General features: G+C 41.3%; 1 pseudogene; it reads left to right on the forward strand.

Moving 5' to 3' along the window:
* Positions 1-15,291: 15,291 nt before the first annotated feature.
* Positions 15,292-26,277, forward strand: LOC147443504 (uncharacterized; annotated as a pseudogene).
* The last annotated feature ends 340 nt before the right edge of the window (positions 26,278-26,617 follow it).

Genomic DNA, 26,617 nt, shown 5'->3' on the forward strand with positions numbered 1-26,617 from the left:
CAATAAATTGGATGCACCTTTGTCTAGTCGTACTCGTTTCGGCTCTCGCCATGCATCTTATGCATCAGATTGTTATGCTTTGACTGTGTCTAGCTTACATGATGTTGAGGAGCCTCTGTCTTTTGATGAAGCACAAAATTCAAAAAAATGGATGGCTGCCATGCAATCTAAATAGAATGCACTTATAGAAAATGACACATGGAATTTATGTGATTTACCTCTTGACGAAAAGGCCATTGGTACAAGGTGGGTTTACAAGCTGAAATGCAAGCCGGATGGTGAGATGGATCGCCATAAGGTTCGACTTGTTGCAAAGGGTTATGCACAACAAAAAGGCACAGATTATGAAGAGACTTTTGCTCCCACTTGTCGTATGACCACTGTGCGTTTTCTATGTGCATTGGCAGCTCATTTTGGTTGGGATGTACATGAATCAGACATTGTTTGTAACATTTAATGGCCTAAAATCTTATTTGTAGCGGAAATTAGCATGAACATAGTGGGCATTTCATTAGAATAGATTCCTAATGAGAATTACAAGAGTGCTTGGGTGGAGAGAGCAACAAAAAGCATAACACCTAGTTAGATAGCATCGACAATACTTTCAAAAGAGAGAGAGCAATTAAACTATTGACAACAGTTGAGGACCGGATTTGCATGGAGCCGGTCCCCCCTCCAAAAGGCTTTGTATTATGGTTTCTCCCATCAAGAGAGACATTGTACAATACAATTCTTTGTGTTCCTTCAAGACTAGCTAGTGCAATGAAGATGGAAGCTTCATACACCAAGCAAAACACTTAATCAAACACAACTTGAATTATCCCCGTTCTCAGACCCAAGACCTCACACACCTTCGAAGATGGTGAGAGCTAGCAGGGTATGAGAGTAGATTGAGAGGAAAAAGAAGTATCTTACGAGAAAGAAGTACATCTCCTCACATAATCACTCATATTAGCATAGCTTAGCTTAGTAATTAGCTTGGTAGAGAAGATGAGCATGCATTGAAGCTTGGCTCTTGGTTGGATTTGCATCCACATGCCAAGAGAGTGTTGATGTAGGCTTCTATCTCACAAGCTTGGAGTAGGTGATGAGCTCTCCATTAAAGCTTGGGAGGAGATAGAGTGTTTTCCCTTCACACATGGTCAAGTGTGAGAATGTGAGAGTGTGAGAGTGAATGCCAAGCAAAAATCAGCCCCCCCTCTCTCTTGGGCGAGCCCTAGCTGCTAAGTTAGGCTGGCTTTTTCCTCATTGGACCTCCCCAGGTCAAGCCAATAGGAATTAAGCAGCATAAGTGATAGCCTTCTGACATGTGTCCCCCTTTCCCCTTTTGTGAGAGCTTTAGATAATTAAATAATTAAACTAAACTCTCATTGGACCCCTTTGCCTCCTGGCCAATAGGAATCAGGCAAGCCACGGGGCTTCTGAATGCTCATTGGACCCCTTGGGAGACTGCCCAATAGTCTTCTAGGACACTTAATTCTTATTGGTTTCTTTTATTAAATGTTTTTAAATTAATTAAACTAGATTTACTCTAGCTTAATTCTCATTGGTCCACTTCAAGGGTCTTCCAATAGGAATTGGGCACACCTTGTGGGCATCTGGCCTAGGGAGCTGACATGTGTCCCTCATTCCCTTTGTGTAAAGGGAGCCTGTGTGTGTGTGTGTGGTTTTCTCTCTCATCCCCTAGCTTTGGGGCTCGCCCCCTCCCATGTAGGGATGCAGAAAGACTTTTTGGGCACACACACTAAGCATCCAATTTTCCCTAAGGTTGACCTTTGGACACAACCTTTGAATTTTGGAACCTTAGCATTTTGGAAGTCTTAATGGGCTGAACCTTAGGGTCTTTTTAGCCCGTTGTTTCACATGGCTCTTTTGCAGATGGCCCCCCCTTTGGATCCCTATTTTCCCTCCTTTGGATCCCTAATGTGGCCGGTCTGCTAACTTAACCAATATTCTAGCTTTTTCTCCCTTGGCACTTCCCCACATTAAATGATCAGTTTAATATGAGAAAATCATTTAGGAGAATTAGATATTGATTATTATGACATTACCTCTCTCTTGAAATCATAGTCGTCTTCGACTATGGTGTAGAGAAGATAAAGCATATGCATGAGTCCTTTTCTTAGCGGGTAGAGGATCCCTATGTTACCCTACGACATCATTCCATAATGGATGACTAGTCCATTTGGCGCTTGAGAGCCTGAGGCTGCCGCAAGCATGTCTGCACATTAGTCCTATCAGTCTTCCATAGTAGAGTGACAAGCTCTACTTGGTGTTCGGGAGACGTCGTCTCCGCAAACTTGATCTAAGCATGCATACTACTTCATTTTTGTGCACAAATAAAGAAAAAGAGAGTCTTATAAGACAAAAATTTTTGTTCATTTTTAACATTTTGTACATTTGCTTACTCTTGGGAAGCATTGTAAGCATTGACAAGGTTTAGGTTATCCTTTAATTGTATGCCTTGCATCCATCTAGCATCTTCAAAAGGATAATTCTTAAACTTAATAAGATATCGTCGGATAGTCTTACCGCCTCTTAATACCTTGTCTTCATGTCGGAGAATGGACTCGGGCTGCAGCACCTCCTCGTGGTCCTCGATCTCCGGTGGGTCTTCAATAGTTGGTTCTTGAGGTGGCTCTCCTTTGTAAGGCTTCAAGAGGCTCACATGAAAAGCATTGTGTATGAGCCAATCATTGGGCAACTTAAGTTGATAGGCCATCTCATTGATTGGCCTAAGAATCTGGAAGGGACCATAGTACCTTTTTGCTAGTTTAGCATAGTACTTTTGGTGGCCCGTAGGATTCTTGCCCGTCGTGTGCCTTAATCGAGCCTTGGGAAACTTTAACAAGACCCAATCATTTTCTTTAAAGGCTTGGGCTCTTCTGTGCTTGTCAGCAGCAGCCTTTTGCCTTTGCTGTGAGATAGAGATAGCATCCTTAATCTTTTGGAAAGATTCTTGTAGGTCTCGGCTATACTCATCTGCAGCGAAGATCTTCCCATGTACCTTAAGTAGCAAAGGACTTTTTGATCTTTCCTCAATTACCTCGAAAGGTGCTTTTCCTGTAGAAGTATGTACAGTGTTATTGTAAGCATACTCTACTAAGGGTAAGTACTTCTCCCATTGGGATCTTTGATCTACTTCCGTTACATAGGCTTTTAGTAGATCGAGAATAGTTAGGTTAGCTATTTCACTTTGGCCATCAGTTTGTGGATGATAGGCCGAAGAGAAGTTTAGCCTTGTTCCTAAATTCTCAAAGAGACCCTTCCAGAAATTACTGGTCATTCTAGGATCTCTATCCGACACTATGGACATTGGCAAGCCATGGTACTTGAAAATTTGTGAAATGAAGAGGGTTGCCATTTGATGGGCTTTGATAGTCTTTTTGACAGGTATAAAATGAGCTTGTTTACTAAACCTGTCTACTATCGTCCATATTCCCGTATTCCCATGGATAGACTTAGGCAATCCAAAGATAAAATCCATGGATATGCTCTCCCACGGTGAATTAGGGATTGGCAAAGGTTGAAGCAATCCAAGTTGCTTCCCTCTATCAAATTTTGTCTTTTGACATACCACACATTTGGAAACATACTCATGTATGTTCACTTTCATGGTAGGCCAATAGAAATATGTTTCAATTCCCTTTAGGGTAGACTGAATCCCTCTATGCCCCGCATATGGGGGAGCATGAGATTCATACATTACTTTCTCACGTAGTGAGTTAGTAACGCATAGTCTATTGCCATAGAGAAGATAACCATCTTGTAAAGTAAATGGTTCTTCTTTCTTCCCTAATGCAAGGGCTGAAATCACATCTCTAAAATCGGGATCAATAGCATACTCATCTATCATTGAAGATAGATCATTGTGAGTTGCTATGGAAACCGCATTCACTCTCGGTCGTCTTGAGAGTGCATCGGCTACTTGATTATGCTTGCCAGCAATGTGAGCAATATGAAAATGAAATTGCGAAAGGAAATTTGCCCACCTCATTTGTTTGTCGGAGAGCTTGGTCTGCGTCATGAAGTACTTAAGACTTTGGTGATCCGTTCGCAGAATAAAAGGAGTCCCCAATAAATAGTGCTTCCATGAGTCTAAGGCATGTAGAACTGCAAGGAGTTCTTTTTCGTATATGCCTAGAGCTTGCTCAACAGGGTCGAGCCTTCGACTCTCATAGCCTATGGCGTGCCCTTCTTGGAGCAAAACAGCCCCAAGGCAATCACCACAAGCATCACATTGGACCTCAAATGGTTTTGAGAGATCCGGTAGTGTAAGCACAGGTCGAGAGATAAGCTTTTCTTTAAGCTTTTCGAAAGCATTGTTCTCCTTAGCAGACCACGTATACCTCACATTTTTCTTTGTTAGGTCATGTAATGGTCCCGCAATTTGTGAGAACTTTTCTATGAAGCGTCTATAGTATGCACACATACCTATAAAGCTTCTTAGTTCATGAAGATTCCTTGGTTTAGGCCATCCTTTTATTACCTCTAACTTGGATGGATCCATTTGGATTCCATCTTGAGAGATAATGTGACCTAAATATTGAATCTCTTGCAAGAAAAATTCACTTTTCTTTCGATTAACATAAAGTTTATTCTCTCTTAAAACTTGAAATATTACCTGGAGGTGTTACTTGTGTTCCTCTAATGAATTAGAGTAGATGATAATATCATCAAGAACACTCCAGTGAAGGTTTGATGAGGTCTGAACAGCTTCTCCATCAAGCGGTTAAATGTGGCTGGTGCATTAGTCAAGCCAAAAGGCATGACAATGTATTCGTAAAGACCAAATGTAGTACGAAATGCGGTCTTTACAATGTCTTGATCAACTATCCTTATTTGATGATAGCCACTTTTTAGGTCAATCCTACTGAAGTAGGTCGATCCTTGTAGCTTATCAAATAGGTCTTCTACCCGTGGAACGGGAAACCTATTCTTGATAGTGATCCTATTTAGTGCTCTATAGTCGACACACATACGATATGTGCCGTCTTTCTTTTGCACTAATAGCACAGGTGAGCAAAATGGAGATGAGCTAGGCCTAACCATGCCCTTCTCAATTAACTCATGCACTTGCCGCATAATCTCCTCTTGTTGAGCTTGAGAAACTCTATAAGGAGGTTTATTAGGCGGTGAACTTCCTGGAAGAAGTTCAATTGCATGGTCGTCATTACCTCGTTTAGGAGGTAGCTCACAAGGGATGTCGTCAATAAAAACATCTTGAAACCCCTTGAGAAAATTGGATAACTCTAATTCCTTTTGGTTGCTTTTATTTTCTTTTGCTAAAGCATTAGGTTCATTTTGAGAATCTTTAACAAAAATCATGTACACGAAAATAGAGCTCTTTATTGACTTGTTGAAAGCTGGTGTATGTACAATGGGGATGGTGTTACCCATCTCCCTAGCATCTATATACATGTCCTTTTCCCTGAACTTAAAGGAGATTCTCCTTTCAGGAAATTTAACATGGGCAGCCAAACGGTCAAACCATGGTGCCCCTAGGATTACATCCTCATGCTTGAGAGGAGAGATAAAGAAATCCTCTTTGTCCACATAGCCTTGGACATGAAGCCTCAATTTCCCGATTAAGGGAGTGACTGAAGCTTCTTGCCCCTTGAAGGCACTGTCTGCGGGTAGGATATCTCCCATCTCGTAGGATTGTATGCCTAGCTTGGTGGCTAACTCCATAGATATGAAATTGTGAGTAGAACCAGGGTCAAAGAGAATAAAAGCATCATGTTCTCTTACCTTTCCCCAAGCATGGCATAGAGGAGATCCTTTGTGGTGAGTTTGGTGAATCTCCTCCTCTTGGATTTCAACCAAAGAAGCTCTAGGAGGATCTTGGCGGTTGTTCTTTTGGGGACAAGCGCGGTACGCATGCCCTTGTTCGCCGCACTTGAAACACCGGTTATCTTTACGATAACGCTCAAGCTCTTCAGGAGAGAGTTTATTATTTCCTTTGTAAACTCCCTTCTCTTTAGCTTTGTTGAAATTGCCCTTAGGAGACTTTTGGACATTGTCCTTCCCCTTAGGCTCATTGGAACCTTTGTTTTCCGGGGGCTTATTATTTCTTTTACCCCCCGTTTGGAAATTGATTCGCGAGGCCACCATAGTATGGTGTATTACCACCGATATGGTACGTGGCCTTTGGGAGTTGACATACTCCGCCATTTCTTCGGTTAAGCCCGCACAAAATTGTTGCTTTTGCTCTCCAAAATCCAACTTTCTGAAGACAGTGGCTTTGAGTTGTAGGTCCCAAAACTTGTCTACATATTTGTGGATGGATTCATTGGGAGAGAGCTTTAAGCTTCGCCATTCGGTGAGTACTTTGTCTTTGGCATCGGTGGCCAAAAACTGCTTCATAATGGAAGCTCTTAAAGCCTTCCATGTTCGTGGAGCTTCACCGTTGGCTCGTAGGCTAGACCACCATTGTCTGGCGGACTTTTGAAAGTGCATAGCTACATGGCGTAGCTTAGAGGACTCCGTGAAGCCCTCATCTCCAAACGCCGCATCGAATTGCTGGATAAAGGCCAAAACTTTGTCTGTAGCACCGAAGGTGCCATCATAGGTAAGGAAAGAGATGCTCTTCCCTCCCTCTTTGAATTTCTTCAGCTTGGACAACCTCTTCCATGCGGCATAGGATTTTCTATGGCCTCTTCTTTTTGATGGTTCAAAAGTTGCACCATCACTTTCTTCAGAAGATGAAGAATTTGAAGAAGGTGGAGAAGAGGGTTACCTCTTTCTCGCCTTTTTCTTGTCTTGATCTTTGTCGTCTTCACCATAGCTTTCATAAGAGGAAGAGGATGAAGAAGATGGAGAAGAGGGTGTCCTCTTTCTCGCCTTTTTCTTCTCTTGCTTTTTATCATCCCTCTTTGAATTATGACGTGGAGAAGAGTGTGATGGTCTTCTCCGCTTTGGTGGTGATGGAGAGCGTTTAGCCCGCCGTCTTCGTGGAGCCATCTCCGTCGAGGTGGCGGGAGACTCGCTTCTTTCTCGTTCCTTCGGTGGAGGCTCTTGAGTTCTCCTTTGGGAAGGAGATGCATCATCAAGAAGTAAGTTCTTGAGCCCTTCATATGGATTCTCTTCTTCTTCCCGAATCGGAGAGAGACCTCTTTTGGTAGTCTCACAAGGAGGCTTCCTAGGTGTTCTCTCGTCATGGTGATGAGCTTGGAGAATCCCGTGAGCACGGAGCTGCCGTTGCACTTCACTTTGGAGAGATGGATTGCCCATGGCTTGTTGAAGCCTAGAAACAAGATAATTAACAAGCATTGAAGCATCATTAGTAGCTTGCTCATGAGCAAAATCAAAGTTATCAACATTAATTTCACTCTCTTTAATATTGTCAGCCATACTAACAATTTTTAGGTGTAAACTTTTTAGGTGTACTTTGGCACTTCAAGCCCTAGTTGCTACTCCTCTTTACCCCTTTAGAAAAAGCACTCAAGCTACTGTACCCGCGGCTCGAATACCATTAATTGCAAGGAATAGAAGAGAGGGTCTTTCGACACCAAAACAGCACCGGCTCCTGTCAAGCTTCTAATAGCTCAATAGTGGTTAAGCCGTAGGCAAGCCCCGTAGGACTCCACTATTAAGACCATAGCTCTCGACGGTGATGCCCCGTTAACTGCACAAAGGCAGGCGCACTGAAAGGCTGAAAATTCCCTATTCTACTTACTCACAGGCAATTAATAATACCAACCATTTGTAGCTAGCTTGAGGACCTCCCTTCTTGAGCAAGAAAAGAGAAACCTTGAGCTCTGATACCAATGTAACATTTAATGGCCTAAAATCTTATTTGTAGCGGAAATTAGCATGAACATAGTGGGCATTTCATTAGAATAGATTCCTAATGAGAATTACAAGAGTGCTTGGGTGGAGAGAGCAACAAAAAGCATAACACCTAGTTAGATAGCATCGACAATACTTTCAAAAGAGAGAGAGCAATTAAACTATTGACAACAGTTGAGGACCGGATTTGCATGGAGCCGGTCCCCCCTCCAAAAGGCTTTGTATTATGGTTTCTCCCATCAAGAGAGACATTGTACAATACAATTCTTTGTGTTCCTTCAAGACTAGCTAGTGCAATGAAGATGGAAGCTTCATACACCAAGCAAAACACTTAATCAAACACAACTTGAATTATCCCCGTTCTCAGACCCAAGACCTCACACACCTTCGAAGATGGTGAGAGCTAGCAGGGTATGAGAGTAGATTGAGAGGAAAAAGAAGTATCTTATGAGAAAGAAGTACATCTCCTCACATAATCACTCATATTACCTCGTGGTTTTGTCAGGAAAGGACAAGAGGACAAAGTGTGCAGATGTAAGAAGTCTTTGTATGGGTTGAAGCAATCTCCTCGTGCTTGGTATGAAAAAGCTGACACTCATTTGGTTAAACGAGGATTTCGCAAACACTCCAACAGAAAGCACATTGTATGTAAAGCGTGAGGGTGATGTACTTCTCATTGTGGTTCTTTATGTCGATGATTTGCTGATCACACTGGACCGAATGAGAGACATATTTCTGAATTTAAGGCTGATTTGAACGCTACTTTCAAGATGAAAGATTTGGGGCTGTTGCATCATTACTTGGGTATACAGTTTAAGCAGTGTGATGGTGGTATTTCCTTGTGTCAGAAAAGTTACATAGAGACATTGCTATGTAAGTTTGGACTTCAGGATTGCAAACCTATTGCCAGTCCCATGGAAACAGGTCTGAAGTTGAGTCTACATGATGCTGGCGATCCTGCTAATGTCACTCTTTACCAAACTGCTGTTGGCTACCTCATTTATGTATGCAACACGAGGCCGGATATTCAGTTTGCAGTCTCACAGGTCAACAGATTTATGCATAGCCCAGGGTCTAAGCATTGGCAGACTGTGAAGAGGATTTTTTGCTACCTTAGTGGCAGTTTACTTCTTGGATTATTTTATCCCAAGGGGGGATCATTGCCGCCAGACTTACATGCTTTTTTGGACTCAAATTAGGCTGGTTGTTTTGACACACGAGTGTCCACATGTGGTTTTTGTTTCATGCTTGGTAGTTCATGTATATCATGGTTGATCAAGAAGCAACCTAATGTGGCCACTTTGAGTTGTGAGGCTAAGTACAGGGCAGTCACGATTGAGTGTGTATGGCTCAGACACCTTATGGCTGATTTGGGTGTTGGACATGACACTGCCAACACTATCTACAGTGACAGTTAGAGTGCATTGTCTTGCGAGGAACCGAGTTTTTCATGCTCGCACAAAGCACATTGAGATGCATTACCACTATGTCAGGGAGAGGCTCTCAGGAGGAGAGATCAGCTTGGCTTATGTGCCAACACAGGACAACCTTGCAGATCTTTTCACAAAGGCATTTTCTCGTAAGAAGCTTGAAGCTTTCTGCAAAGCTTTGGGCTTACTCCCCTTTGTGGACTGATCATGTCCTCGGGGCATGGAACTTCCCTTTACTCATGTGCCAGCTCTCGTTCACCGCATCACTCCAGGGGGGATTCGTTACCATGTACATGTGGTACTAATGTGTGTGAACACACTAGGACCACTGGGGCATTTTTTCCCTCTTTAGGAGGTTTTTTCCCCCGAGCATTGTATATACACCCATCACTCTAGGGCTATCTATCTTTCCATTGCACACTAAGTAACACACTCTCTATTGTGTGCCTTGATCTTCGTTCGTCTTCTCCAAGCTGTGTGCGTTTCTCTGGAATTCTAATTCCAACAGACAGTGTGATTGACTATGTGCTACTCTCCAAAGCCATCATGTATTGCATAAAGAGTTTTATGTTTGGCCAATCGACCCTGACCATCGGACCTTATGTATTGACCTTTCATGTGGAGAAGCAACTAATCAAGCATGATAATCTCTGCCAAAGGAAAGAGAAATTATCACTATGTATGGATTTCAAATGGACACCAAAGTACATTGAAATGGTGTTGAGAAAAAATTATGGATGAAAAAGACTCAATATGACGCACCCTTTGAACCTAAATGGGAAGCTTTCAAGAAAGTTATTTGTTCTTGTGCCGAAGAATGCTTTGCCATAAAGAATCTCCGTAGTATCAACAAAGATAGATCACACAAAAGGTGGTTTGATAAAGAATGTCAAGTTGCTCAAAAGCCCTTGATAAAGCTTGATGCAACTATGGACAGAGACAACTATCAAAGTCATTTGCATACATATAAGGCATTGATGCAAAACAAGAGAAGAAGATGGAAAGTAAAGAAGATTTTCGAGAAACCTGAGGGGCAAGCAGGTTGAGAATTTTGGTAAGTTGAGTCTTATGGATATATACACACATTGTAGGTAACTATATGAGCAAGTAAATGATGAAAAAATGTCATTTTATGGTTCACTCCCGTGTACGCCATCTTTTTTACTATTGAGAATATATGCGGTGGGCTTGAAAAGTTGGCCACTCTCAAAGCCGGGGATCTTCAAGGTATCAAGCCGGAGATGATCAAATGGATAGGAGATTTTACCCATGAGTGGATGTGTGATATGTTCAACCTTGCACTTCAACATGGTATGCCTTATGATTGGAGTGTACTAATTGGGCAAAGCCTTTGCATAAAGGAGGGGATATATAGAATGTAAACAACTACCGGCAGACTATAATGATTGGGTATCTTATGGAAATGTTGTTTGGGTGCATAATGGAGATGAAATTGAGTGATTGGGCTATGGAGAATGACAATTGTGCAAAAGGACAAGTGGGTTTTCATTGATGACATAGCACAATTGATCATCTTGTTCACTCTTCGTGTTCTCATAGAGGAAAGTCGGTTGAAAGGGAAGCTAATGTATAGAATGTAAACAACTACCGGCGGACTATAATAATTGGGTCTCTTATGGCAATGTTGTTTGGGTGCATAATGAAGCTGAAATTGAGTGATTGGACTGAAGAGAATGACAATCGTGCAAAAGGACAAGCGGGTGTTCATTGATGACATAGCCCCATTGATCATCTTGTCACTCTTCGTGTTCCCATGGAGGAAAGTCGATTGAAAGGCAAGCTATTGTATTGTTGGTTTTTGGACTTTAAGAAAGCCTTTTATATGATTCCACATAACAATTTGTGGAGAAGGATGGAAGAACTCTAAGTGCCAAATGAGTTTATGCTTGCGATTTCTCAAATCTATGAGAAGGTGATTTGTCAATTGCGCAAGGGAAGAGAAATTACAAAAACAATTGTAAGCACTATTGGGGTTAAACAAGGATGTCCGTTGTCACCAACTCTCTTTGGTCTATGCATCCATCAATTGGAAGAAATGGTACTTGACTTTATGAAAGAAGAAGGCATTGAAGAGGTCACTATTTGCAATGTGGTAATCATGCTTTTGTTGTATGCGGATGATGTAGTGCTTATTGAACACATTTTAGAAGATGCACAAAAGCTTATGGTTGTCCTTGAGAATTTTTGCTTGCATAGTGAGCTGATTGTGAATGAATCGAAAACAAAGGTTGTGCTTGTTAAAACCAATCATAAGGAGAAGCCATGAATTGTGTACAACAATGAGACATTGGAAGTTGTTGAGAGATTTAAGTACCTTGGCCTTGAAGTTCCGTCCAATCACAAGTGGTATGAATGTGCTGCGTTGTTTGGAAGCGGGAAAGAGAGCATATTCTACATTTGAGAACATGTGTAATGCGGGAAACATCAAGTGTTGGGTTTTCAAGAAGTATCTTATTGATGCATTGGTGACACCGGTTCTTCTTTATGGAGTTGAAGTGTGGGGCGAGAGCATCTCAAAGTCTACTTGGAAAGAGTTTGAGAATGTCCAAAAGAATTCTCTTACAAAATTTCTTCAAGTTAAGACACAAACACCATATACGCTCCTACTCCTTGAGTCAGGATCTCTTCCAATTGAGGTTATGGGCATGGAAAGGGTTGTGGTGTACATGATAAAGATGCATCAAAATCCCTCACATCGACATCCTACAATTGCATGGGAAGCAAGCAACAAAGTTCAAAAGATGCATAAAAGCAAGATCTTGAGCACGGGATGGATGCAAGACATAAAGAAGTGGTTTTGGAGATGGGATGCATTACACTTGCTACATGATGCTACAATTGACTCCTAAGTGAATGAAGCTTTTCTACAACGCCAATGTTACGGCTTGGGATAAATCTAGTGGGTCACGCTTCATACATTACACCACTCATATTGCCCCCAACTACAAAACCATGTTCTTCATTGAAAGAAGAAATTGTACTCACACGTACATGCGTGAGCCTATCCCCTTGTCGTCGACGATACACACTATTGCAGCCATTCGGCTTAGCTCCCATTTCCTTCAATGCGAGAGAGGGCATTGAAAAAATGGAGAAGAGTCAAATCGGCTGTGCACATTATGCTCATTGCAAGTTCAAGAGTTTGAGTACCACACACTACTAGAGTCCTCAGATTTTGGTCACCACACTTTCCTCTCCCAGCCACAGTGTGGTCTTTCCATTGAGACTCTCATCACCACAATTTTGGAGCATCGAGAGTAACTCATCATCATCCATACACATACTACATCACATGTAGCTTTGGTCCCATAGGTCATATTTGACCTCTGAGGACGACAATAAAATCTACCTATCTCTCTCTCTCTCTCTCTTGTCTCTCTCTCTCTCTCTCTCTCTCTCTCTCTCTCTCTCTCTATATATATATATATATATATATATAGAGAGAGAGAGAGAGAGAGAGAGAAGAGAAAAAGAGAAATAGAGAAATAGAGAAAGGTAGAGATAGAGTGGAGAGATAGAGAGAGAAATAAGAGAGAGAGAGAGAGAGAAGAGAAAAAGAGAAATAGAGAAATAGAGAAAGGTAGAGATAGAGTGGAGAGATAGAGAGAGAGAGAGAAGGATAGAGAGAGAAATAATAGAGAGATAGAGAGAGAAGGATATATATATATATATATATATATATATCCTTCTCTCTCTATCTCTCTATTTTTTCTATTTTTATCTCTCTAATTTCTACTTTCTTCCTCCCTTTTTTTTTAAAAAAAAATCTACTTTTTATTTCATACTCTACTTTATATTTCTCTACTCTAGCTCTCTCTTATAGATATCTCTATTTATACTGCTTTTTTTGTCTTTTTAATTCCTCTCTTTTGATCATAACTTCTTCATCCGAACTCCGTTTTGGGTGATCTATGGACTCAATCAAAGAGCACGGTGCCCTATATGCATTGATGTAAAGAAATAAATTTTTAGAGTTATGGAAGGCATTTCTGTAGAAGCATTTCCGAAGTGAGCCAGTTCAAGAAAGTTGAATCTCATCTCTTATTTTACATACAATCGCAAGGGTTCTTCTTCTTCAACAAGGTCCACAATCATTGTGGAAAATGATAAAAAATCTCCTAAGTGTGGAGATAGAAACACAACCACTCAACCAACGACATAGGAAACCATGATCATGGCATACATGGTATCGTTGCAAGAGATCGTAAATAAACAAGGCGAAGACTTGCGAGCACTTGTAATGGGGAATGTCACACTAAGGGTACTTGTGGTTGGGAATGAGAATCTCAAGAGGATATTGGAGATGCAAACGACACGTTTGATGCAACTTGAAGAGGAAGTCAAGGAATGTAAACGCTCTCTTGTGGACTTGACTGCTTTGAAGGCGCGCATGAGCAAAGTAGAGCATGACCATGTATTGAAAGAGGAGAAATTTGACACCATGAGCTGGGATGTATGCGACAAGAAAAATGTCTGCACAAACAAGCCTGGGTTGATGTACGTGGTAACAATGTAGCTCCTAATTCCTCATTCATGCAAGCTATGTTTCAAACAAAGAACGTTGAGAATGTAGATGTGGAGGAGTTGAAGGAACGAGAGCGAAATTCCAAGAACATTTTTATTCGCTCCCAAAGAGAAGTTAGAGACACCTCCTTCTCTTGCCATTGTTATGGAAGATATCTTCAAAACCCACTTTGGCATGTCCGGAGTTATGGTCTATGGAGCACATAGAGTGAGGAAGCAAGGAGCTCCTCGCTCGGGAGAACGGCCAATTGTATGTAGCACCATACCGAATGAGACCAAATGAAAGATTATCCTTGATAATAGCTGGACCTATTTGAGGGATACAAATTTTTTTGTATGTGAAGATCGCAGTATTAAGCAACAAAATATGTGTCGTAAGGCATATGATGAAAGGAGATCTCTCACGAAGAAAATGTGCCCAAGGAGGAGGCAAGTTCCTCCAGCAAATAGGGATGCCTGACCTTTGAGACCGAGTTCCAATTGAAAATATGCTTTTGGAATTGTAATGGATATCCATGGAATATGAGGGTTGGCTTTGATGAACTACCAAGCAAAGCCGATGTTGTACTTCTTGTTGAAACTTGGGAGCATGATACACAAAGGATTAATGGCATCCTATTAGCTACACAAGCCAACACCAAGCACAAATTACACATACAAAAAGGATTCCATCTCTCTCTCTCTGTCTCTCTCTCACCTCTGTGATGTTGGAGGTGATGTTCTCCTTTTGCATGGAAGGGTCGTGGATGCCCATGGGTACGCCCTCACTCTACATCGTATCCTACTTCCAAACAGTGAATGCAACCCCGATACGACTCCACCTAGACAAACAAAAAAAAAAATGCAAGGAAAGACAAAGCAAAATCGGCATGAAGAGACGTAGCTATGGATCTAAAGGGTGTAGAGGGAGAGAAAGACATACCATGGTAACAAAGGGTGAGGCACATGAGGGAAGCTTCAGGAGGAAGGGATGCTATTAGCGTGAGGAAGATGGAATCTTGGCTAGTGGTAGAGATATGGAAGAAGACTTTCTTTCTCTCTCAGAATCCGCCAGGGACCGAACATTTGGGACAAGGTAGTCGCAGCAACTGCACAACTCAAGCGAGGGCAAGTGTGTGGTATGAATAGCTCTTAAGTTTAAGGCTCTTTTTTTTAACCTGCGAGAGTGCCCGTGTGTGGGATATTTTCCGCTTAAAGGCAGAGGGTAAAGGGGTCAATATAAGGCACCCTCAGTCTCGAGCCCTCTACATTGAAAGAATGGCCTCACTTGGTGAAACCTTTGTGATGATGTAACCCCAAGGTTGAGGGCTCGAGGCTCACGGGTTGCGTTCTCTTGGGTGTATTCTTTTCCTTTATTGGGGTGGGTGGTTCCCATGGTTGCCTCTCGAGGTTGTAATGTACATCAATGTACAATTGTAAATGCATGATATGTGTAAACAAGGATCTAGATGAGAAGAAAGAGTTTGAAAATCTACTAAACAATGCACACGCAAGCAAAAGATTGGAAAACTTATTATAGATTACAATGATTGGTATCGTGGGTGCAAGAGAAGCTCTTGATCATGCCATTGGTGTTGCTATTGAGTTTGCATATGAAGAAGAAGAAGAGAAGCATGACTTGGATGATGTGCAAGAAGACAAAATGAGGGTGTAGATGTGGAGACAAAGCCTATGTGGAGACAAAATGAAGGTAAATAAAATGAGGGTGTAGATGTGGAGACAAAGCCTATGCAAATGGTGGTATTGATTGATGATGTTGGAGAGGCTAATGAGGGTCTGAATGTCCAAGATATTGATGCCTAGTGGCTACATAAAAGAAGATTGGTCAAGTTTATGGTAGCATTGACCCCAACAAATCTAGAAGCTTGTTGAACAAGTCTTAAAGATGTTAGCTAAGGGACAGGACATGGAGGTACCATATCCTCTCATTGGTATAACTATCTTAGTTTGCTAGTGGAGTAAATTAACTCTTTGAAATACAAAGAACAACACCCTCTTGTGAAAGATTCTCTAATTGGCTTGTTAGGGCATGTGTCTTATGGCATAAGCACTTAATATCCCCCCCCCCCCACCACATGGGGTAGGTCTCCCCCTCCCTTATGCATACGGTACAAGCATGAAATAATGGGGGGATACTCCTATTGTATACGCTTATGTTTGACCTCTAAAAACCCCCCTCTTGCACACTCAGGTGATACCATACAAAAATCCATAGTGAATCCCCCGGGCTTCTCCCTCCCTCCCTCTCTCTCTCTCTCTCTCTCTCTCTCTCTCTCTCTCTCTCTATCTATCTATCTATTTCTCCCTCTTTTCTCTCTCTTTCCCTCTTTCCTCTCTCTCTCTCTCTCTCTCTCTCTCTCTCTCTCTCTCTCTCTCTCAATCCATTTCCTAAAAAATTCATTTTGCACATTCATTTGCAAACAAATCTAACACGAAGAGATTTTAGAAAATCTAACATTTGCAAAAAAATCTAACAAATCTACCACGCACGAAGAGATTTCATCTACGTCACAATGCAACCTATATCAAATGAATGAGGTATGTCTCTCTATCTCTATATTTCTCCCTTTTTTTTTTCATATATGCATGTATGTGTGTGTGTGCACGTGTTTCTATGCATGTGTTTGTGGATTAGAATACAATAGGGAAAGACGGGGGAGGGGGGGGGGGGGGGGGGGGGGGGGAGTGTGTTTGTGATTACCTTAGGTTGTAGCGCGGTTGCCCGTTAGGTTGAGCTTCCAAGGACGAGCACGGTAAACCCCCTTTGATGAAGTTGACGAAAGGAGATTGAACCTCCTCCTCGACCCAAATGTGCGTGCGTGTGTCTGTGTGTGTTGTTATTGTTGTTGTTGTTGTTGTATTTGTAGGATGGAGAAGGTGGAGAGAGATGGACTAGGGAGAGAGGGAGTGACAGTGTGGAAGGTGGAGAGGGGGGGAAGGAGCTTGAAGATGTAGCGATGGCGGAGAGGAAGGAGGGCAAGGTATGCCGCAAAAACGTGGCATACGCTTCCCTTCTTCCTTTTTTAGGCACCAGTATTTACCACGAATATTACCGTGCCTATTACCGCGACCATTATCGCAGGTATTATCGCGCTTATTTCCGCGACCCGTCATTTCAATCGCATACAAGTGTATCCGAGGTTACAAGGGAGGGGGTAAACCACTTCCTCTACCCTTAGATATCAATTATTTCATTTCTTAACCTTTTGAGTTTTTTGATGAAGATTTATATTTTTTTAATGAGTACTTTTAGATGTTTTTTAATTGTATTTTTTATGTCTACTTTTATTCAAAAATAATTGTAGCACTCATTGCGCTTTATTCTGTTTGAATTTAATGTCATTTCTTTCTTTTATTGAATTTTAGAACTTTTTCTCATTAATTATTTATTTTTCAGGGTACATATTACTAAAAAAAAAAAATATTGCAAGGACATCGATTGTATGATCGTGGCCCCCCCTGGAGCCCTGAATGCGATTAGTGGATCAAGGAAAAACTCTCTTGTCCTTGCGCCAAGTGCAAAAGTGCAATCCCTCACTTGAGGCGCATTTGTATTTGAGTACGTGGAGAACGAAGGGCTTTGGAATCCTCGAAAAAGCACTAGGAGAAATGAGAGCACCACTCATCCATCGCTTGAGGAGGTGCCCCATTGGTTTGTGTTGGATGGTGGTGCACTAGTGTGCAAGGACGAACGCTAGAGGCAAGAGCTATTGGACAATTTGGGTGCACCGCATGGTGATCCTCCCATTAGCTTTACTTCGACGGCTCCTGTGGCGCCTCAGTCTCACTTTGAGGCAGAGGATGAGCACATGTTCAACATGTGTGATGAGTTATTGGCTCATGAATGTGATGTGTACGAGGAGGATTGCCAGCCTTGCACTCAACGGGTAGCGGCAATGGAGGATAGATTGATGGCGAGTGCCCAAACACCTCTTTACAACGGTGCACATTACTCGGTGTTCCGGGGCATCATTGGAGTTACTCAACTTGCAAGTAAAATTTGGTTGGAACAATGCAAGTGTCGATGCACTCCTGGTAAGTTTAAAATATGGCTTTTTATATACCCTTCACTCGCTTTATGGTGACACCTCCTTCAATTGTACTAATACGCTTGTTTGTTGTAGTGTGATGGGAAAAATGTTACCAAAAGATCACCACATGCCTCTAGATCGTTGACAAGCTAGATCGTGTGTCACTACACTTGGGATGGAGTATGAGCGCATCCATGCTTGCGTCAACAATTGCATGTTATACCGCAATGAGCACGCACATGCTACCTCATGTTCCGTGTGCGAGGAAGCACGATACAAGACCGGAGTGAGTGGGGTGCACCTACCCTGCATTGAGACATTTTCCATTAATTCCTCGCATTCAATACATGTTTAAAAAGCAGCTCTATCGTGGAGCTTCTTGCATGGCACACCAACCACTGCTCAAATGATGGAATGATACATGTCCCTGCCAATTTACCTGCATGGAGGCACATCGAAACTCAATGGCCAGATTTTGGGTTGGAGCCTCGACACTCAAGGCTTGGGCTAGCAAGTGATGGTGTCAACCGCTTCCATACTAAGTCTACTTCATGGAGGACTTGGCCTGTGGTGATCGTCAACTACAATATTCCACCATGGGAGACAACCAAGAAGGGTAATATACCTCTTTCCTTGCTTGTGCCATGGAAGTACAAAGTGTCAAATATTGACATCTACTGCGAGCCCCTCATCAAGGAGTTGGAGGAGTTATGGAGAGGCATTCCTGTTGTAGATGTCTCACTTGCAAAGGGGGGGAAAGAAGCCATTGTGAGGAGAATCCTTATGTGGACTATGCACGACTATGCAAAGGGGGAAGAGAAGCCATTGTGAGGGGAATCCTTATGTGGACTATGCACGACTATCCTATGCTTGGAGAGATTTTTGGTATCTCCCTTTTCCTCTCTCTCTCTCTCTATCTATCTATCTATCTCTCCCTTTAGTTTTTTCTCTCTCTAACAATATGATATATATGCAGGGTTGTCCACATCGGGTCACAATGCATGTCCTACTTGCTGGCCATCATTGGTGAAGAGAGGCCCGATGCCTTGCACAAGGTAATCTATCCAAACAACCATCATTTCTTACCCCAAGGGCATAGCAAGCATAAGGATCCAACAAATGGGAAGACCCCTCTAAAGCTCACGATGGCAGATTGGGCAACCATTTGGGAAGAGCACTACAACAACAATCTGGCTCCGTGTCCTCCACCAAAAGGTATGTCAAGGTATTCCATATTTTTAAGGCTTCCATATTGGAAGGACTGATCCCATGCACACATTCAAGAATGTAGCCCAAACATTATGGGACCACATTATTGGCAAGAAGGACTCTTTGGGTGTGAGGGAGGATTTGAGGCTTTTGAAACATCTCCCCGCCTCTGCTACTCCACGTGGTGCCCCAAATGGAAAGATTGTGCTTCCTGAAGCACCATGGATGCTAGTCAAAGAAGAATTAGACAAAGTGGAGGGCACCTTTGTTTCTATTCGCACACTAACAAGATACATGAGGTTGCTAAAGGGAGCTTTCACAAAAGCGAAGAAGGGTGGAAGTGTTCAATTGTATGGGTTGAAGTCCCATGATTGGCACAAGATAATTTTGGTAATGTCCCTCTCCCTATTCTATATATAGTTTGTGTGTATGACTTTCTCTCACTTTCCCTTCCCCTAATTTATATTGTAGTTCATTCTGTCGGTGAGTATGTGTATATGTCGGGACAAGAAAGTCAAGAATGCTATTTTTAAACTTGGAGAGCTAGTAAGGTACAGCACAAGACTTCACTCAACTACACTTTTTTTACGTACACAATAATCTCAACTAGCACTTAGTGTATCCTTGTGTGTTTTCTTGTAGATTTGTGAGCTCCAAGGAAAAATAAATAGATGCTATCCCTATTGCTCAAACACTTGCAACAGAAACAGTGTGTGCCATTGAGGATGCATTTCCTCGATCGTTCCTTCTTAGTCAAATCCATCCCTTGGTTCACATGGTGGAGGAGATTGCTATATATGGAGTAGTACACGCGCGATGGATGTTCTTCTTAGAGAGGTTTTTTAAGACTCTCAAAGATTTTGTGCGGCTACAGTCTCAACCAAAGGAATGTATGGCCGAAGGGTGGATCATGCAAGAGGCATTTGTTTACATCTCAGAGTATTTGGCACAAGTTGATCCTTCAATGCCTCGCATGTGGTCAGAGGAGGAAGATTCAAGGATGACTTCACACTTGCCAAGTGGAAAGGGAAAACTACTTAACATGGATATGAATCTATCCCGAGTGGTCAATAACTTTTGTATTCTCAATGCAAAGATTATGACTAAGTGGGTGGACTGGTGGTGGACAGTGGCAAAGGCAAGGCATTTGCAAGAGAGAGAGAAGCATGTAAACAAGCACATGGAGAAAGGAGGACACCCCCAATACATAGACACCTTGCATGTTTCCCAGATCTCATTAGTGCGTAGTGGATCCATGAGAGAATGACCAAAGTAAAAGCGCACGGAGAAGACATCACCAACAAAGACTAGGAGTATGCATGAGCCTGCGTACCAAAGGTAGAGTACTCATATACCTAAATCATATTGTAAATTTTTTCTTGATTTTATATTTGTATTTGATAAAAGATATTTTCCTATTTTGTAGTGCCTTTCCTTTAACTCTATGTGGTCAAAGGATCATCACTTTTGTACGCGCCACATTGACGAGCGTAGAACCACCATGGATTGTGCCATCATGGGCAACTTTGACACAGACGATGATGAAGCTAGGTACTATGGAACTATTGAAATGATACTAAAGGTTAATTTAAGAACCTCTCATACCTTCATCTTTGAGTGCAAGTGATTTGCAAATGTGTCTGGACGACATGAGAATAGCCTGTACAAGGTGGACTCTAGTATGCATCACACAAGGAGCTCCTATGCCAATTTAGTTCTATCGTGGAATTGTGAGCATGTGAGTAACAACTACCTTTTTTATTCTTATTTGCTTGTAGCATTAATTATACCAATGTTATTCACTTTGAGCTTCTCTTTTATAGATTATCTATATCCCAACAATCCACCAATCAAAACTTTGGTTCGTAATTCCCGTAACACCTCGGGGAAGAACCATTTTGACCATCTTCAATCCTCTTCCACCTCCAACTTTGGATGAGGTGGAGACAGAGGAGAGGGAGGTTGATGAATCAAGTCCGGTGACGGCAAATCTTAGAGAGGATGATTGTCATGATGATGAAGATGATGAGATGGAGGATGATGAATTTGAAGATGATGAAGCCAACTCATCCACAAATGACAATTCCGTATCTCTCTTTATTGATTTAGGAGCCATGGGCTTAAAATTGGATGATGCTTCAAGTAGGGATATTTTTGGGAAGATGATTCATAAACATTTTGCATACTTTAAGTTATGAATATTTTTGGTCGTGTCATCCATTCATCTCTCTCTCCCCCCTCTTTCTATCTCTAATTTTGTGAACGTGCTCAATTATGTTAATCAAGTGACAGTGATTATTTTAGCTGCAACCAAGTGTAATCTTATTATCCCCTCCAAAATTTGGGGGAGCGGGGGGGGGGGGAGAAGGGGGAATGTTTAAGACAAAAATGGAAAGTTTAGGCACTAAATATTCCCTCGAAAATAAACACAGTAATATCAACGGTAATAATTGAGGTAATAAACGCGGTACTAATAGCAGAAATAGTCATGATAATAGTTTAAATACGAAAAAAGATCCCCCGGGCCCTCCTCTCTCTTCCCTCTCTAGCTGAGTTTGGACCTTCTCTCCACAAAAACGCGGTAAAAGAACGCAGTAAACAACTAGAAGATTTTCATATATAGTGAAGGCGAGGAGGCTTTGTTGAACGAAGGGGTTTCTAGTTCATCACAATGCATGCCATCCCAAGCTTGGAGGGTGTAGGTAGAAGACGAGGATTTCCACTTGTAGAATAGACTTGACTGTGTTTTGCTATAACGGGATGAATCGACTATCTCAGTTTGTGAGAGCCAATCCAAAACATGATGGATGGATGCCATGGAGGAAATCCTGTGGGCATATGCGAAGTCTGAGAAAGTAGTGTCCATGCATCGACAGAAGATGTTGTCCATGTTTTGCTTCTCATCACAATTTGTACCTAGGTGTACCCTAGTGCCTAGAGCCTAGTTCCAAGATGATAATATTGGGCTAGAGAAGGGATGCCACTACATCTTAGGTAGTGAGCTTAGCAAGGTGGTGAGGTTGTGCTACTAGGAAGCACACTCGTGTGAACACCTTAGCATTGGGAGGAGGAAGAGAGAACATAGTGAGAGACATTGTGAGGCATTACATCATCTTGTATAGAGTGTTGTTAACTGGGAAAACAACCTCATTGCACTCTAGACTTTAGCTTTTAGCTTGTTTTTGGGGATCATCCATTGAGTGAGGAGTCTCTCAGAAGTACCTGTACTGTGTATCATAGGTGCTTTACAATATCTGTCAAGGTACTCATTAGGAAAAGTTTGGACTAAAAAATGGGCCTTGTAAGAATTGTTGATGTGGCATAGCTTTCAAAAAGTGGGGATCGGTAAATTCTTTTTGCAAATAAGATCCAAACTTGTCGGAGGTTGGATATTTAGAATCTACTCTTCAAATGCTATCTATTGATATATAGCATGCATGTATCGGACATTGCCTTCATGTAGATCTAGAAAAAGGTGATTTTAGATTACCGTAACGGTAACAAAACCTGGCTGATTGAAAAAAATGGCATAACTTTCATAGAAGTCATCCAAACTTTTCGGACCTTGGATCTTTAGGATCCATTTTTCAAGAACTTTCCAATGATAGGTCATATCATGGGGTTCTAAGCAATATTTAGAGGGGTCTACCGGGTTGCTTTCTTGTGTACAACTTTGATGATGTGGCACTCTTAAAAGGCCCAAAAATGAGTTCAAAATTTTCCTAATGCCAGATCTTGGTTGCATGATTTGTTATTCGACATTCATTTTTTTCGTGAATAATGGTCGATTAATACGTTCTAAAGATTTATTCGTACGTATTATTTGCCGCTACGTCAGCTTTTTTCAAAAAAATGTTTTATTGCTTACATATCGATTGATAGCCTATCGACCGATACTTAATCGTTCAATAGGCTTTCGATCGATAGTTTAAATCGATCTATATGTTTTTGATCGATATAGTAGTAGTATATAAAGCCCAAATTTGCGTGTTTTAGCTACAATTCCCTTCACCAAAGTGTCAGGTTACCTCCGACATAGAAAGGTTGTGTTGTCAACTTAAAAAATCTTTGATTTTTTAAGAAAATATTATTTTTATGGTTTATACATTACAATTAAAAAAATTATATAGATTTGAATCACCTATAATTTTTAACAATAAAAGTTATTCTTTAGCTCTATTGCTAAGTTTAAATAAATAACTTTAAGCAATATAGACTATACTTTTAGCTCTACTTGTTTAAGAATAGATAAATAAATAATTGTACGCATTAGAGGCTACTTTTCTAGCTATAGTGCGAATGTATAATTCTAAACATTAGAAGCTATACTCTTAGCTCTATTTGTTTTAGAATAGATACTAAAAGTGATATTTGATGGTTAAAATCTATCATAGCTATAATATGTCACAAATAATAGTGTTAATCCATACATTTTGGAACATATACACATACATGTAGGCTTTTGGTTGTCATGAACAAATGTTCTTACCTCCATATAGACATAGAATAGGTCCACCTAGTGCCTCTTGGTTGTTATGAGATGATTCTCTTACTTCCAAGTGAGGTTTAAGGTATGAAGTAGGATTCACTTGGTTGCATATAGTAGGTCCACTTAGTGCCTCTTGGTTGTTATGAGATGATTCTCTTACTTCCAAGTGAGGTTTAAGGTATGAAGTAGGATTCACTTGGTTGTTATCGAGCTTATGCTCTTACCTCTAAGTGAATATGGTAGATTACCTATAGAATTCACTAGGTTTTGATCGAATGAAATCTCTTACCTTCTAGTGAATATTAGTCACGCATAGTACTTGGGAGTCACATGGATGTTATCGAGCTCATGCTCTTACCTCTATGTTGATATAGAAATTAGAGACCTCATTTATTTTAGGGTCGATTGGTTGTGTTTGAGCAGTAGATCCTACTTCCAAGAGACATAGATAGTGGAATGTGAGATGACTCCATCACTCATCTAGGTTGTCTTGAGCAAACGGTCTTTACCATCTAGTAGCCAAGAATACTATATCCATTGGTGATCTTCCCTAAAATATTATCTTAACACTATTCATTCATCATTTTAATTTAGCAAATCATATTCTTTCTCATTGCGCTATTTTGGTGAAAATTTATAATCATAGTGTATCTATTGGTTGTATGATATATTTTGTTGAAATCAGAAATATGGTGCAAGGAAAAGAGTGGTCGTATGTGGAGGAAAAGAGAGAGGCAAAACAATTTCTTTTTTGGAATGCAAACATTGTGGGCATAGTGGCACGGCAACGCAACTCACATCAAAGAACATTTATTCGGCACTAGTCCCAATGCAAAAGAACGTGGAGCACCACCTAACGACATATGGGTCCATTTTGCAGGGTATGTAAAGAAAGGCAAACAGGCAAGACTTCTTCCTAAGAGACAGAAGGGTATGACAGGTGCGTCATCTGTCAACATAGAATAAGTGAGTGTAGATCAAGAAGACATGCGAGCTAACCAAGGAACTTCAATGGGAACAACCCACACACCTCAAATTCCTTACACTTTTCCAAATGGTGCCATGGGAGGGATAGATGCAAGTCCCAAGACATCCAGCAGAGACTGTACGCCTGGGACTCTATAGGCAACATTCACTCAACAGGACATGCTTGAATTGCATCTTAAGTGGACACAAGCCTTCATGGCTTGTGGAATCCCATTTAATGTCATAAGAGATTCTATTTTCAAAGATGCCCTAATGTCAACTGCAAGAAAAGGATTCATCTATCCTGATTATAATAAAATGCGAACAGAGTATGTGGACAAAATCAAGATCAGTACATAAGTGATTCTCAGGTGAACAGTGCTTGACTTTGTTCCAGCATTTGGCTATACCATAGCCCTCGATAGATGGACTAGCTGTCAGAAAAACCATTGATTAATGTCACGGTAATTTGTCCCAAAGGTGCAATGTTTTTGGAGGCCATTGATACCTCATTGAAAGAGAAGACATCTCTCTACTTGACAAAGGTTATGAGCAAGCTATTGCTCGACTTGGTGGACCGAAGAATGTGATAGCTATTGTTATAGATAATGCTTCAAACTACAAGGAAGCGGGTTTACCCATTATGGAAAAGTACTCAAAAATTACATAGATTGGATGTGCAACTCACACCCTAAATTTACTTCTAAAGGATATGGGCAGATTATCATTCATAAAACAGGTTCTTATTGATGCCAATCACATAGTCAAGTTTATATGGGAACATCAGTTTACATATGCTTTATTTCGCTCCAAGTCTCTGAAAAAAGCACTTCAAATTTTTTGTGCCACATGGTTCACTACATCATACTATGTTTTGAATAATCTCATTGAAGTGCAAGCAGCTCTTACACAAACTCTTGCAGATCGCCATTGGGAGGCTTAGCTCAGCAAGTATCCAAGCCATCGCGAAGCAGCTCAAAAATGTGTGTCCTTGGTGCAATCTCCTCTCTTTTGGAGGAACATTGACAAACTTGTTGGGGTTAGTAGGCCCTATGTGGAACTACTAAGGGTTGTCGAAACAGATCAGTTTGTCATTGGTAAGGTTTATTGGATCATGTTTGAGGCATTGCGTCAAACTAAAGAATACAACCACTACAGTGCAAGAGAGAGATCACAGATCGTGCATCTTGTCGGAAAACAATGGGCTCAAATGCACACACCATTGCATGGTGCTGCATTTGTCTTGGATCCAAAGTTCCAAATGGACGGACAAGCCTCCAACAAAGAGGTGATGAGAGACTTTCGAAATGTCTGCTCGCAGTTGTTGCCAGGCGAAGATGGCATGGATGCATTCCAGCAGAGGGTGGATTATGCCAATAGGGAAGGAACTTTCACAGATCCTTGGGTTCTTAATAGCGTAAAAAAGATTTCAGGCCCAGTATGGTGGAAAGAATATGGAGGAGACGTAGTTGAGTTACAACACATGGCAACCAGGGTGCTTTCGGTCGTGGCATCCAGTGGTAGCTGTGAGTGCAATTGGTCCTCTTATGACTTTGTGCACTCAAAGCGCAGAAATCGCTTAAGTCCTGCTCATGCCACAGACCTTGTGTACGTCTTTTGTAACATGAGTCTCCTTCATGCACCCACAAAGATAGCCACACGTGCAACCGAAGTACACTTTGGAGTGCTTCAAACTCATGAAACTGTGGCAAAACAGAGATGCAACGACAATGAGATGGAGTGGGAAGTGGCTACAGAATGTTCAGACAACAAAGAGGTTGATGACTTGGTCCCTCTGATAGATGGAAAAATGTAAACATCTTTTCATGATAATGTATCTCACTTTCTCTCACTGTAGCTCCCTATTGAGCTATATATCTCACTTTTTTTTATTTAGTAGCAACAAAGTCAAGTATTGAAGAGAGTTCACATAGACATAAGTATTGAGGACATTGCTTGGCTCTCAACAAAGTCATCAATTAGCAACTCCAAAACAAATTCATTGCCATAAACATAGAGAGAATACAATGCATTTCAAAAAAGGACGGGATAAATTGCCATTAAAATTTTCAGCTACAGTCTACAATGTCTTTAAGAAATTGCGATATCCACCGCTTCTTCAAGATTTGCATTCAATGCTGCCTCAAGTATATCCA

Source organism: Adiantum capillus-veneris, chromosome 13 (genome assembly GCF_014529385.1).
Source record: "Adiantum capillus-veneris isolate H3 chromosome 13, ASM1452938v2, whole genome shotgun sequence".
NCBI classification, from domain to species: Eukaryota; Viridiplantae; Streptophyta; class Polypodiopsida; order Polypodiales; family Pteridaceae; genus Adiantum; species Adiantum capillus-veneris.